We start from the raw sequence: 13549 nt of genomic DNA on the forward strand, positions 1-13549 counted from the left end.
CTAAACTTATTTGTTTATTTTGCAAAATGTAAGTAGGCCAGTATTATGTAAAATAAATAATGAAATATCAGTATGTCTTTTTTTTTTTTAAGTATAGCATTCACTAATCACTAGTTTGATCTCTTTATCAAGGGTTACCATCTCAGAAAGGCCTTTCTGGCTACTCTGTCCAAAGCAGAATGTTCTAAACTCCACACTAGGCCACCCAATACCTTACTTGGCTTAATTTTCCTGCCACTTAGATATTGTTCTGAAATGATTTTGTTTATATTTTACCCTACTTAGTTTATATCATCCCTCTGAGGAGTATAAACTCCCTGAGAGTAGGAGTCTTCTCTTTGTGTCCCTAATGCATAGAAAAATGCCTTGTGTTCAGTAGGTGATGAATAAATACTTATCAATGAATGTGGTAATAAATGAATTGAAGAGCCACTAATTCCAGTTTTTGAAAACATAGTAATAATCATGGTAAAAATATGAGTTGCTACAATTTGGGAGTTATTAAACATTGGCACTCAGATGAGTATCAGTTATTTTTAAATTTGGTATTATTTATTTTAGATTAAATCTCATTTAAAATATTACTGGATCAAAAGTTATGAATATTCTGAAGTGATTAAGAATCCATTTCAAAATTGTTCTTCAGGAAACTTCCACCAGTCTACATTTCTACCAATGATTCATTCTCACTTGACTGACTTTCAAACTTCTGTTCACAGGCGTCTGTCTCCACCAGTATTGGTCTCTCCTTGCTTTCCTTCTTTCAGCTAATAGTATTAGATCTGTGTCTTTCTACTAAAAGCCACAATGCCCTTTGTTACAGAAGAAAAGATCTGAGATAACAACGTGAAGCACCATAGTTTATTTCCTTAACATTTAAAGACACTTTAAAAGATGTGCTCCGTTAAATTTGTTGTGGTAAATGATCTTAAAGCTTAAAAACAAAATTTACTGAAAAATCATCAGTGTCTTCAAATATGCCCTTGTAATCATGACCATGAGCAAATACCTATATGCCTTTCACAGGATGGACTTATATTTTTATTTAGTTTATATACTAACAAATTGTTTTATGGTGATTTATGTAATCTCTAATAGCTTGAATTTTCCAATATACAAAGAAAGCAATCCTCTTTAGGTTTTATTAAAAACTTGCTTGTCAAAATCTGTATGTGCATATGGCCATGGAGACATATTTTTTTCTTCATTTAAAAAAAAATACCTGCTTTTATTTTTTGTGTGTGCCTAATTGCTGTGGAGTGCTGTGTATACATCTGAAAGGTAGCACCTTTAGCTCTGCAGGCTTTTATCCCAGACATCTGATAATAATTACTGCATAAATAAATTCATAACACCAGGCAGTTAGAAGCAGCCTAATTGCAACAATTAATTTGTAGACTTACCTAATTAAATTTCCCTAGCCAGAATGTGTTGTCTGCATACATCAAAGTTTACAAAAGAGAAGTAACAGAGCAGAATAAAAAGTGACAGTGTCCCTAATAGAGTCCCTTGAGAGGAACTTCTAAGGTTAAAATAAAAATCCATCAATGCTGAGCAAGAAAATATGCAGTTCCACCGAAATGATGGATGGCTCTGCTAACCTTCATGCAAAACGATCCTGACACATATTATTATTGAAACAGAAATGAGCATATCTTTGTCTACCTTAGTCCCTTTATAACGTGGGTGAGATGGTCTGAGAGTCAGAAAACTCTCTTTTATGCTGTACTTGGGAACATTAAGATAATCCTGATCTCTTTCCTCCTTGAGACTCCCATAGCTACTTGTTTATCTGCTCTCTTGCCTTCCTGTAAGAATTGAGTAATTGCAAAAATGTGTGGTGAGGAGAGAAAACTGCACAGCCTGCACCTTTTGCGAGCACAAATGTGCTTGCCCTGCCACTGGGGGACACAGGAAAATTCGCATTTTCCAGTCTGACTGTGACATATACAAGAACAAATGACAATTACCATGTCATACTGTCTTTAAAAAGAGAGAAAAAATAATTTAGTGGCTAAAAGGACATAGCACAAGTCAGCTTAACTGGGGAATAATGCTATGAAAGCTTTTCAGTAAGCCTTTTTTTTTTGGCAGAAACATTGGTTTTTATTTCTCTATCACCCACATTGGTAGCTATTTCTCCTTCTACTTTCCTTGGAATTTATTAATATGTAAGGAACTTCCCTAGTGGCTCAGTGGTAAAGAATCCACCTGCCAGTGCAGGGGATGCAGGTTTGATCCCTGGGTAAGGAAGATTGCCTGGAGAAGGAAGTAGCAAGCCACTCTAGTATTCTTGCCTGAGAAGTCCCATGGACAGAGGAGTCTGGCAGGCTACAGACCATGGGGCCACAAAGAGTCAGACACGACTTAGCAACTGAATAACTGAACAACAAAAATGAGGGATCAAGCTTTATTTTCAGACACTACCACAACCTACCTCTTCTTCCAGCTCTGAAAATGTTGGTAGAAGCAAAAGGCAGACAAAATAGGATACTTCTGAGTCTCCTTATAGAAACTTACATTAAAGTTTTAATAGCAAATGAAAGAATGCTGGTGGTGGTTTAGTTGCCAAGTTGTGTCTGACTCTTTGCAATCCCATGGACTGTAGCCCCTACCAGGCTCCTCTGTCTATGGGATTTCCCAGGCAAGAATACTGGAGTGCTTTGCCATTTCCTTCTCCAAAGTAAAAGAATAGATTACACCAAACCAAAATTCAGAAACTGTGTCAGAAATCAAAGTTTGTGACTGCTGTAGCTCCACTGATTGTGGGTTGTCCATTTCATGAAGAAAAACATAGATTCTTAACTTTGGGATAGAGATATTCACAAAAATGTGTTGACTTCAAATCTTTTATTGATGTCATTATAATCTCTGTTTCTCTGTCCCATATTTTTAAACCAAAAGGAGCCTTTAAATGCCAAATGAAACATTTCCCATAAAATTGAAAGAGTTTTCTGTCTATTTTCTTGAGGAAAGAATAGTTACAGCAATTTTGTCTAGAAAGATTACCTTTGTGTAGACTACGCTCTATATATGTCTCCTGCTGGAATCAAGATTGCTAGGAGAAACATCAATAACCTCAGATACGCAGATGACATCACCTTTATGGCAGGAAGTGAAGAGGAACTAAAAAGCCTCTTGATGAAAGTGAAAGAGGAGAGTGAAAAGTTGGCTTAAAGCTCAACATTCAGAAAAAGAAAATCATGGCATCTGGTCCCATCACTTCATGGCAAATAGATGGGGAAACAGTGGAAACAGTGTCAGACTTTATTTTTGTGGGCTCCAAAATCACTGCAGATGGTGATTGCAGCCATGAAATTAAAAGACGCTTATTCCTTGGAAGAAAAGTTATGACCAACCTAGATAGCATATTCGAAAGCAGACATATTACTTTGCCAACAAAGGTCCATTTAGTCAAGGCTATGGTTTTTCCTGTGGTCATGTATGGAAGTGAGAGTGGGACTGTGAAGAAAGCTGAGCGCCGAAGAATTGATGCTTTTGAACTGTGGTGTTGGAGAAGACTCTTGAGAGTCCCTTGGACTGCAAGGAGATCCAACCAGTCCATTCTGAAGGAGATCAGTCCTGGGTGTTCTTTGGAAGGAATGATGTTAAAGCTGAAGCTCCAGTACTTTGGCCACCTCATGTGAGGAATTGACTCCTTGGAAAAGACTTTGATGCTGGGAGGGATTGGGGGCAGGAAGAGAAGGGGACGACAAAGGATGAGATGGTTGGATGGCATCACTGACTCGATGGACGTGAGCCTGAGTGAACTCCGGGAGATGGTGATGGACAGGGAGGCCTGGCGTGCTGCGATTCATGGGGTTGCAGAGTCAGACACGACTGAGTGACTGAACTGAACCGAACTGAACCCAGATAGAGTGATATGTTGAGCAAAGACGGGTGAATGCAAGGTAGGAAATGCAAAGAATTCCATGGTCATAGTCAGGATCTTAGTCTGACTTCACCAGTTTATTCACATGCGGATTCTCGGAGGATTGTTAATAGCTGTGCTCATATCCACGTGTCACATCCTGTGAAACAGAGCTGGTCTTTGATTCTATGTGATAGTGGATTATTACCACCCTTTGAAAAAGTAGAAAACTATGAGCTTTCAATCCCTGTGCTTATGATATGTTATTCAATTTATACCTCGGATTCAAGTACATTTGACTTTGAAATGTATCTGCCATAAGAAAGGTCTACATACGGAACTCAGGTCAAAATAAAGTAAAAGGAAATCCTATCTTCTGATATGAATTAAATTAGAAACTCTCAGAACAATAGGATGAGAGAAAGATAATGAAGTTTGGATAATGGAAGCACTTCTCCTCCCTTGACCTCCCTTGGAACACTCTCCTTTTGTCTTCTCTGATACCACACCCCCTTACTGTGCTTATGCTCAGTAACTTTACTGGCTCATTCTATTTTGCTGAGATCTCATCAAGTTTTTGTTTTTTTTTTCCCTAAACTTTTTTCTCCTCTTGTCCTATTCTGTTGGATCTCCAAGGGTGATCTCTGAATCAAGATCACCACCTCAACATCAGTGCACTGCTCAACACAGAGCAAGTGCTCAGAAATATTTGTGGAATGAATTAATTTCTGAATCCCTGGGTACACTGAGACAGTTATCATGTAGTCCAAAACATACTAGACTTAGGGAGATGAAATTTCAGCTCCTTCCATATCCTAGCTATGGATCTTAAGTCTCAGACTCCTATTTTTCTCCACTGAAAAAAGTGCTATAGTACAAGGTGGTCTTAAACAGTAAAGGAATAATAAATGTTTAAGCTGTAAAAAAAAAATTAGAGCAAAATACAATATAAAAGAATTGTTTTTAACAATTTCATTGTACTTTCAATATCACACCATTATTTCATAGTTTTGTAGAACCAGGTGGGATATATATATATATTATTAATAATAACACTTTGCTGACAAAGGTCCGTATAGTCAAAGCTGTGGTTTATCCAGCAGTCATGTATAGATGTGAGAATTGGACAAAAAGAAGACTGAGCACCAAAGAAATGATGCTTTTGAATGGGGGTGCTGGAGAAGACTCTAGAGAGTCCCTTGGACATCAGGAAGATCAAACCAGTCAATCCTAAAGGAAATCAACCCTGACTATTCATTGGAAGGACAGTTACTGAAGCTCTAATACTTTGGCACATGATGCAAGGAACCAGCTCATTGGAAAAGGCCCTGAGGCGGGAAAAGATTGAAGGCAACAGGAGAAGAGGCAACAGAGGATGAGATGGTTAGATAGCATCACTGACTCAATGGACATAAATTTGAGCAAACTCCAGGAGCTAGTGGAGGGCAGAGGAGCTTGGTGCACAACATTGCATGGGGTTGCAAAGAATGAGACACGACCTAGCAATTGAACAACAATGACACATTACAATGCAACAGTATCCAGGTATCTAAGCATTTCAGGGTAAAGTAGTGAAAGGACCATGGGCTCCTCGGGTGTCTGAACCTGGTCTGCTCCTCACAGGCTTCCTGACCTTAGGTCTCCAGGGCTGACTCATTTGGAGAAAAGTGAGCAGCGGTTTCCACGTGAAAAGAGTGGAAGCTTAGCACTACGTAGACAGCAACGAAACGTTCTTTTGCCTTTACATTTTAATATGGTGAATGTGAGCAATTACAAAACACAAGGATCATTGGGTTTTCCAGGGTAGATCTAATTGTGATATTTTTTTCTTTATATATATGTATATATTATCGAAGTATATTTGACTTACAATGTTTCAGGTGCACAACAAGGTGATTCAGTTGTACATATATACATAGATTATTTTTGAGATCATTTTCCATTATACATTATTACAAACTATTGATTATGATTTCATGTGCTATACAATAAACCTTTGTTGCTTGCTGCATGTCTATATTTTAAAATTAGAAACCTAGCATTCTATTCATACTAAATCAAACAAGTGGAATCAAAATGTCATATTTTTTTAGTTAGGAAAAAATTCATAAGTTTTCTACTATATATATATTATATATACTCTTTATATATCTATACAAAAGCTTTTCTACTACACTTAATAAAGGCTTGAGAAAGAACATCAAAAAAAAAAAAGATGGAGAAACTGGAAAACATAAACTAAATGAAATGGGGGCACTGAATATGAAATAGAAAAAGTGAAACAAACTAGATAAAAGTAAAAATAATTATACAGTCCAGTTGTTTTAATATATGACTGCTCGTTAGAAACATATCTGGAACTTTGGAGGAAAAAACTAACGCCTGGGCATTTGTATTTTTCAAAAGATTCAGAGATAATTCTGATATGCATATGGATTTTATAAAATGATTACAGGTTTTGCTATTAAATGGTCATTTTGGTGATATGGAATTCTATTATTTTTCTGTTGACCAATCATGATACAATGGTATTAAGTGAGTAACAGTTACAAAGTCACAATAGTAAAAGGTGTTTTTCAGTTTTCAAAATCAATATTTTAAATACAAGAAACAGAAACTAATTTTAAGGTGAGAGAAATACAGGTCAGTTCCAGTGGATTTTTTACTGGATCTCAATTTTTTTTTAACCTCAAACAATAATTAATTATATTGTCTATGGTAGCGTCAACCCTCTGCTTATATGATTCTGCCCTTTTGTTATTTTTTGCTTTGCTTTTCCTAACTCAATGTCTTGGCAGAGCTTACTTGTCTACCACCATCTCCCCACGCCCATGTCTGGCTCACAACTAATGTCTGTTTAAAAGGGAAAAGTTGTTTTGAAGCTTTAAAAAGAATCTATTTTGGGGCAGAAATGATGGGCAGCATTGAGAGGCTATCGTAAATCTACTACTGCATCTGAGGTGGCTGTAATTGGTGGGTTTTATCTCTGCTTTTTAGTGGTAACTTTAGAGAGCAGGTTTCTTTGGAGAGACATTCCTCACGGGAGCTTTGTAAATGTCACAGTGCTATTGGCGGTGGTTTGTGAATCTGTCTTTGGTGAAGGATTACATGCAGATCTCAATGTGACATACCTAACTACAACAAAAACTATAACCACAGATGCTAATTATGTGTTCCTAGTGAAAAACAAAAACAAAAACAAAAAAAAACCCCTTAATTGTAAAGGTGGATGATAGGGATCATATCAGATCCATAATCTGATCAGGAATCTTCCAGAACATGAACAGAATACTTTCACATGAATCCTCACTTAAATACTCTTACACAAATACATTAATATATTCCAGACTGATTGGGGAGTCTAACACATTCCTTTCCTAAAAAGCAAACAAACAAAATAAAAAAAACCCTCATCAAAATGAGGGCTGCAAGTCTGCCCTCAAGCCCTCACTCGTTACTATTTCCTTGCCCAGACCTGATGAATGGGTAGTGATTTCTGCCAGCTCACCTGTGGACACCACTAGGAGGAAAAGGGGCAGAAAGGAGTAAGCCAGGCAGGTCCTCTGAGGCTTATTTCTGCTTAAAATTTTGTTAAAATGATCATTTAGACTTGGCTGGAATTGCCTTTTCACTTCATTCTGCTATTGAATAAACCATTAAACAGTGCAAATAATGTGCGTGAAATTACAGATGCAAACAGACCTTTTCCCCAGGGACTCGCTTGCCTCTCAAGAGATGCTGGGACCACCATGGTCTCATGAGCTTGCCAGGAAGGAAGAATTCACCTGATCAAAGAAGCACAAAGCCATTTAGAACTATTTTCAGGTGAAGAAGGAGGTGGTCCAGTGGCTCTACATCACCTCACCTCACCTGGACTTAATATCCATATTCTGGGTTCATCATCTCCTGTTTGATCATAGATATGAACTTCTGGAATGATTTTTCTTTTTTTTTGGTATCAACTCTGCTTGAAGTTTCAGTGCAGTAGTCCTGGCCAAGGCGGTAACACAGAAATGAAATATTTCTGATGGAAGGAAACATACAACTTCAGGGCACGGGCACTTTGATTGGAAGAAGGAGACAAGGTAACACAGTCAAAAGAGCTATTCTGCCCCTGCGAGGTCCTTCCAGGAAAGCACCAGCTAATTGAAGTGTCCACTTGATTAGGACTATATCTGAATGTTAATGTCTTTTTTTAAAATTCAAAATGCCTCAGGCTTTCAGCTACCAGTGGCATCTTGCCTTTTCTTTTCACAAGCTCCCTTTTGACTACAAGTGTGTACAGCATTTATTAATTCATCTACTCTATTCAGATGTTTTGAAGCCAGTATATCCTTTTTCCGCTTTGCTTTTAAATGAAAAGAAACTAAAATTGAAAAGAAATCTTTCATCTCACTACCTTTCCCTTGAATGTGAGAACTAGGCTTGAACTAGCTTTTCTGCCACTCATAACTTCTTGTGGAGTTGTTGAGTAGGTTTTCTTACAAAGCAAGGCAAAGCATTTTGCTTTTAAGGGATAAAGATTTTTTTGAAATAGCATTCATCATCAAGTAGATTTCCATTAGCACAGTGGTCAGTTTCATTACATGGTATGAATATCTCTATTATGTGCTAGAAGTGCTTGTTCTCCTCTCAGAACTATATTGAAAATAATTTGATGTCAATTTCCATGGTGATAGAAAAGAAGAACATCACTCGGAACCATAACGAGCACATGTATCTGAGTTATTGTGAAACACTGAATTGGTCCCTTTGTGTCGAGTTCTCTAGTTTTTGTTGTTATTATTGTTTCATTACCTGATAAGGAAAAAAATGCTTTTTTAAAAAATGTAGGGTAATTATTGAATTGCATCCTTTTTGTATCTTGCTGACCAATCTTTTTTTTTTTTTTTTTTAAGAGACAATGCTCCAGAAGAAGCCTCCTAATTGTGCTTTGTGAAAATGTTAATAATGAAACTCTCTTTGGTGGAAAGAACTTTAGGTAAGACAGCAGAGCATCATATTCCCCTTGTATAGCCAAATGCCACCACTGAAGTGTTTTTATTCTTTGTGAGGCAGACAAACTATTGCATAAATACTGTAATGATATAACTTCCTGGCCTTTTTCTTCTATTGTTTGTACCTATTTGGTATCATGTGTTAAACCTATGCCAAATGAATCTCTTTGGTGCAGTACAGGTGAGGGATGTAATTAAACTGGTTTGCTTTTTCTGGGTTCCGGAATCAGGCCAACAATTGTTAGATAGGAGCCTCCCAGCCCCAATAGGTTCTACATCAGGTTTTGAAGAACTTTAGAGAGAGAGAATCGGTTGAACAAAAATGAGATCATACTGTATATTTTATCTTATTGAATCTAATATACTGCAATAGTATACCTGCACGGGTCAAATTATATCCCACTCGCTCATTACAAAAGAACTCACGAAGACCCTGAAACCTGTCGGCAGATGTTTCCAAGGCCTTTGTCTCCATCCTACTCCAATCTCCCAATTTATCCCCCTCCCTTTGAGATTTCATTTTATAGGAGTATAGCTCTAACTTTGTATCTAATTTTTACTCAATTATACTGGATTATAGTTTCTTTTTAATTTACCTTGTTATGATTAAATATATTCAATTTGTGGTGTTTGTTTGGAAAAGGCTTTGACTAAAGATAAGGAGGAGAAATTCCTTAAAAATTAAATATGTGAAACAGTTATTATAACTGGGATGTATCCATCTGTAAACAAACCCCCCCAAAATAAACAAAAACTGAATGACTGGGAAAATCAGTGTATGCATCATTTATTAGAACTATTTCCACAGAAAATATTTTAACATTCTACCCCTTTTTGAAGTGGTTAAAGCTGTGACCATATTCACTAACTGTACATTCACCTAAACTGTTTGGTGGCAATTTTTTATAATGAATTCATAAAAGGTTTTATTTCTCAAAAGGTGACTGTTTGTACATGGAAATCAAATCTTACAGTGAGAGTACGGTTGGCTCATGTCTGTATCCCTGCCCTTCCCAACAAAGTTGCATGAAATTCTTCATTCATGAGAGAAACTCTGTGTGCCCTTCAAAAGAGTGGTCATGAAAAGCTGCCCAGGAATTTTGTGTTCAGCTCTTTAGGACAAGCAGCTGCTGAAGTTCTTCCAAAAAGTTTGCCATGAATGTGTACGTGACTGAGCCTTCCAGGGTGATGCAGGTTGTGTAACTTGGATTCTCTCGAGATAGATATTTGATGACATGTACATGGGTCAAATTTCATGGCTATTCCAAGAGAAATGCTGATCAGCATTGCATTTATTTTGGGAAAGGGAAGGTAACCCACTGTGTGTGCTCCAGGCACCTGCCAGCTCTTCTGTCAGATCCTGAGTTGCCTCAGCCAGCTGTCGTGGCCTTCCCAAGCACTTCGAGCCCTGCGTTGGCTACTCTTCCCTACCGATCATTGCCTCTGGCAGAAACTGTGCAGGGAAAGACATGACCTCAGGGCAGGTCACTCTTCATGACATCTGAGCTTGTGGAAGTGAAGTCTATTTCACTCTTGGGTCACCCTTTGAACTCAGGTTACCCTGGAGTTGGTATCCCAGGTGGCCCAGGGATAAAGAATCTGCCTGCCACTGCAGGAAACCTGGGTTTGATCCCTGGGTTGGGAAGATCCCCTGGAGAAGGAAATGGCAAGCCATTCCAGTATTCTTGCCTGGGAAATCCCATGGATGGAGGAGCCTGGCAGGCTGTGGTCCATGGGGTCACAAAGCATCGGACACAACTGAGTAACTAAACAACAAGAGAAAACCCTGGAGTCACTCCAATTGTAACAATAAACATGGGACTTCTATTTTCAGTTCAGTTCAGTCGCTCAGTCATGTCCGACTCTTTGCGACCCCCTGAATCACAGCACGCCAGGCCTCCCTGTCCAACACCAACTCCTGGAGTTCACTCAGACTCATGTCCATCGAGTCAGTGATGCCATCCAGCCATCTCATCCTCTGTCACCCCCTTCTCCTCCTGCCCCCAATCCCTCCCAGCATCAGAGTCTTTTCCAATGAGTCAACTCTTCACATGAGGTGGCCAAAGTACTGGAGTTTCAGCTTTAGCATCATTCCCTCCAAAGAAATTCCAGGGCTGATCTCCTTCAGAATGGACTGGTTGGATCTCCTTGCAGTCCAAGGGACTCTCAAGAGTCTTCAACAGCACAGTTCAAAAGCATCAATTCTTTGGCACTCAGCTTTCTTCACAGTCCAACTCTCACATCCTTATATGACCACTGGAAAAACCATAGCCTTGACTAGACGGACCTCTGTTGGCAAAGTAATGTCTCTGCTTTTGAATATGCTATTTAGGTTGGTCATAATTTTTCTTCCAAGGAGTAAGTTTCTTTTAATTTCATGGCTGCAGTCACCATCTGTGGTGATTTTGGAGCGCCCCCCCCCCCAAAATACTTCTATTTTATTTATCTAAATTATCATCTTTATATTTGTTGGCAAGCTTGGGCCACAATGTGGACAACTGGTTTAAATAGTTTTGTAAAATTAATTTCTTTGGACACACACCTCTAGTAACTTATGCCCTTTATGTCTCATTAATGACTAACCCTCATTAATGAAATTAATTTGAATATGGTTAGAGAAATCAAGTGGACATTTCATATTCGTTAAAGATTATCTCTCGAATCAAATACAATGGCTTTTAAACAAGACTGCTGTACTCTTTCTAGAAACTCCTGTTTAGAGGACTTCTGAGAAGTGCCTTGGAGACATTCATTCATTCAAAAACTAGTCACTATCATGTATCAGATAATTTTCTAGGTACTAGGAATTCAATAATGAATAAGACAGACGGGTGCTAGGATAGAAATAATTGTTCCTGGGTGGGACAACTGAAAAACATGTTAAAGGACAGTAAAAAAATATGTATTGAAGAGTAATAAGTGCTGGGAAGGAAACAAATAAGGGGCTGAGAGAAAAGAACAGAGGTTACTTTAGAGATGTGTTCTAAACAGGGGCATTTACCCTGAAACCCAAACGAAAAAGAAGAAGGGGAGACATGAGGTGGGCTGGACCCAAAGGAACTTGAGGGATGTTAAAATGAGGTAGGAGATAGATGGGTCCCCAGGGTAAGCAGGCGGAATCCATTCCCTGTGGACCAATAATCCAAGATGAAAACAGCAAGACAATCAAGAGAGGAAGCTGGGCCCTGCCCACCTAAGAGTTAAAAGACCACATATCTCTTGCTCTCAAAGATGCCTTCCCACTAGAAAGATTCTTGGAGGTGAAAAGGTGATCTACCCTAGGCCTCCTCCCTAGAGTCCATCTTGGCTGAGAAATGCACATGCACACATGAAACGCTCCTGAGATTTGCCAAATACGGACTCAGAACCAGGCAAATCAAAGTGATTGGCCAAAGGAAACCAGAAAGAAATGCCCCACATAAATGATTTAAACCACCATAAGAGCATGACTCTCTGAGTCTGCCTATGTGTCTATCCGCAAGTACCTTACTCTTTCTCCTCCTAATAAACACTTCAATTGTTTCACTGCTCTGGCTTTGTGGGAATTCTCTGCAAAGCTGAAGAGCTAGGGCCTTGTCACTGACCATGGGTCTAGTGGTTAGGACGTGGCTCATGGCTGTGACCTGGCCACAGTCTCCGGCCAGGAACTAAAGCCCCATTACAAGCCACTACAGGCCAAGGCCTGCAGAGATCAGAAACATGATGAATTAAAGAGGAAGGCAGAGGCCAAGTCTGCATAGATTTATAGCAAGGAGGTCAAAGCAAGGAGGTAGACCATATCCTAATTACAATGGGGAGTTTAATAAATCTAGGTGTTTTTGTTTTGATCCAATTTTTGTTTTAATAATGCCAGTTTTCCCATCTATGTGCCAAAAAGCTTAGAGGGGAAAGTAAAGTACAAGACAAGAAATGGGGAGACCAGTCAAAAGATATTTGCAGGAATCCAGGAAAGAGAAGATGGTGAGATAACACAGTGACTCTGGGAAATGAGCAAATTATCTGGGACATATCTTGAAGGTAGTATGTAAAGAAATGCCTAATTCATTGGATGGAGGGGGCATGATTTCTGCTGAAATAGCATGTTAGGAAACAAAAGAACAAGACTGGACCTTATATTGAAAATAGTTTTATCCCAACCAGTCTATAGACTACAATTGTGCATGTTTATTTCTCAGACTTGGAGGATGACACTTAGAGCCTTTGTTGGGGAAAGAAGCTGACGTAAAGCACCTTTGCTATGGTGACTGCAGTACAGAGTTTTAGAGAACATTTGCTTTCTTTTCAGTTCAGTTCAGTTGCTCAGTCGTGTCTGACTCTTTGCGACCCCTTGAATCACAGCACGCCAGGCTTCCCTGTCCATCACCAACTCCTGCAGTCCACCCAAACCCATGTCCATTGAGTCAGTGATGCCATCCAGCCATCTCACCCTCTGTCGTCCCCTTCTTCTCCTGCCTCCAACCCCTCCCAGCATCAGGGTCTTTTCCAATGAGTCAACTCTTCGCATGAGGTGACCAAAGTATTGGAGTTTCAGCTTTAGCATCAGTCCTTCCAATGAACACTCAGGACTGATCTCCTTTAGGATGGACTGGTTGGATCTCCTTGCTTTCTTTTAGGATCTCCTTGCTTTCTTTTCTCAAGACTTTCTCCTTGACCTAAGTCCAATCAGATTCCTTTGAACCTT

This window comes from Budorcas taxicolor, chromosome 22, assembly GCF_023091745.1.
Source record: "Budorcas taxicolor isolate Tak-1 chromosome 22, Takin1.1, whole genome shotgun sequence".
Taxonomy (NCBI): Eukaryota; Metazoa; Chordata; class Mammalia; order Artiodactyla; family Bovidae; genus Budorcas; species Budorcas taxicolor.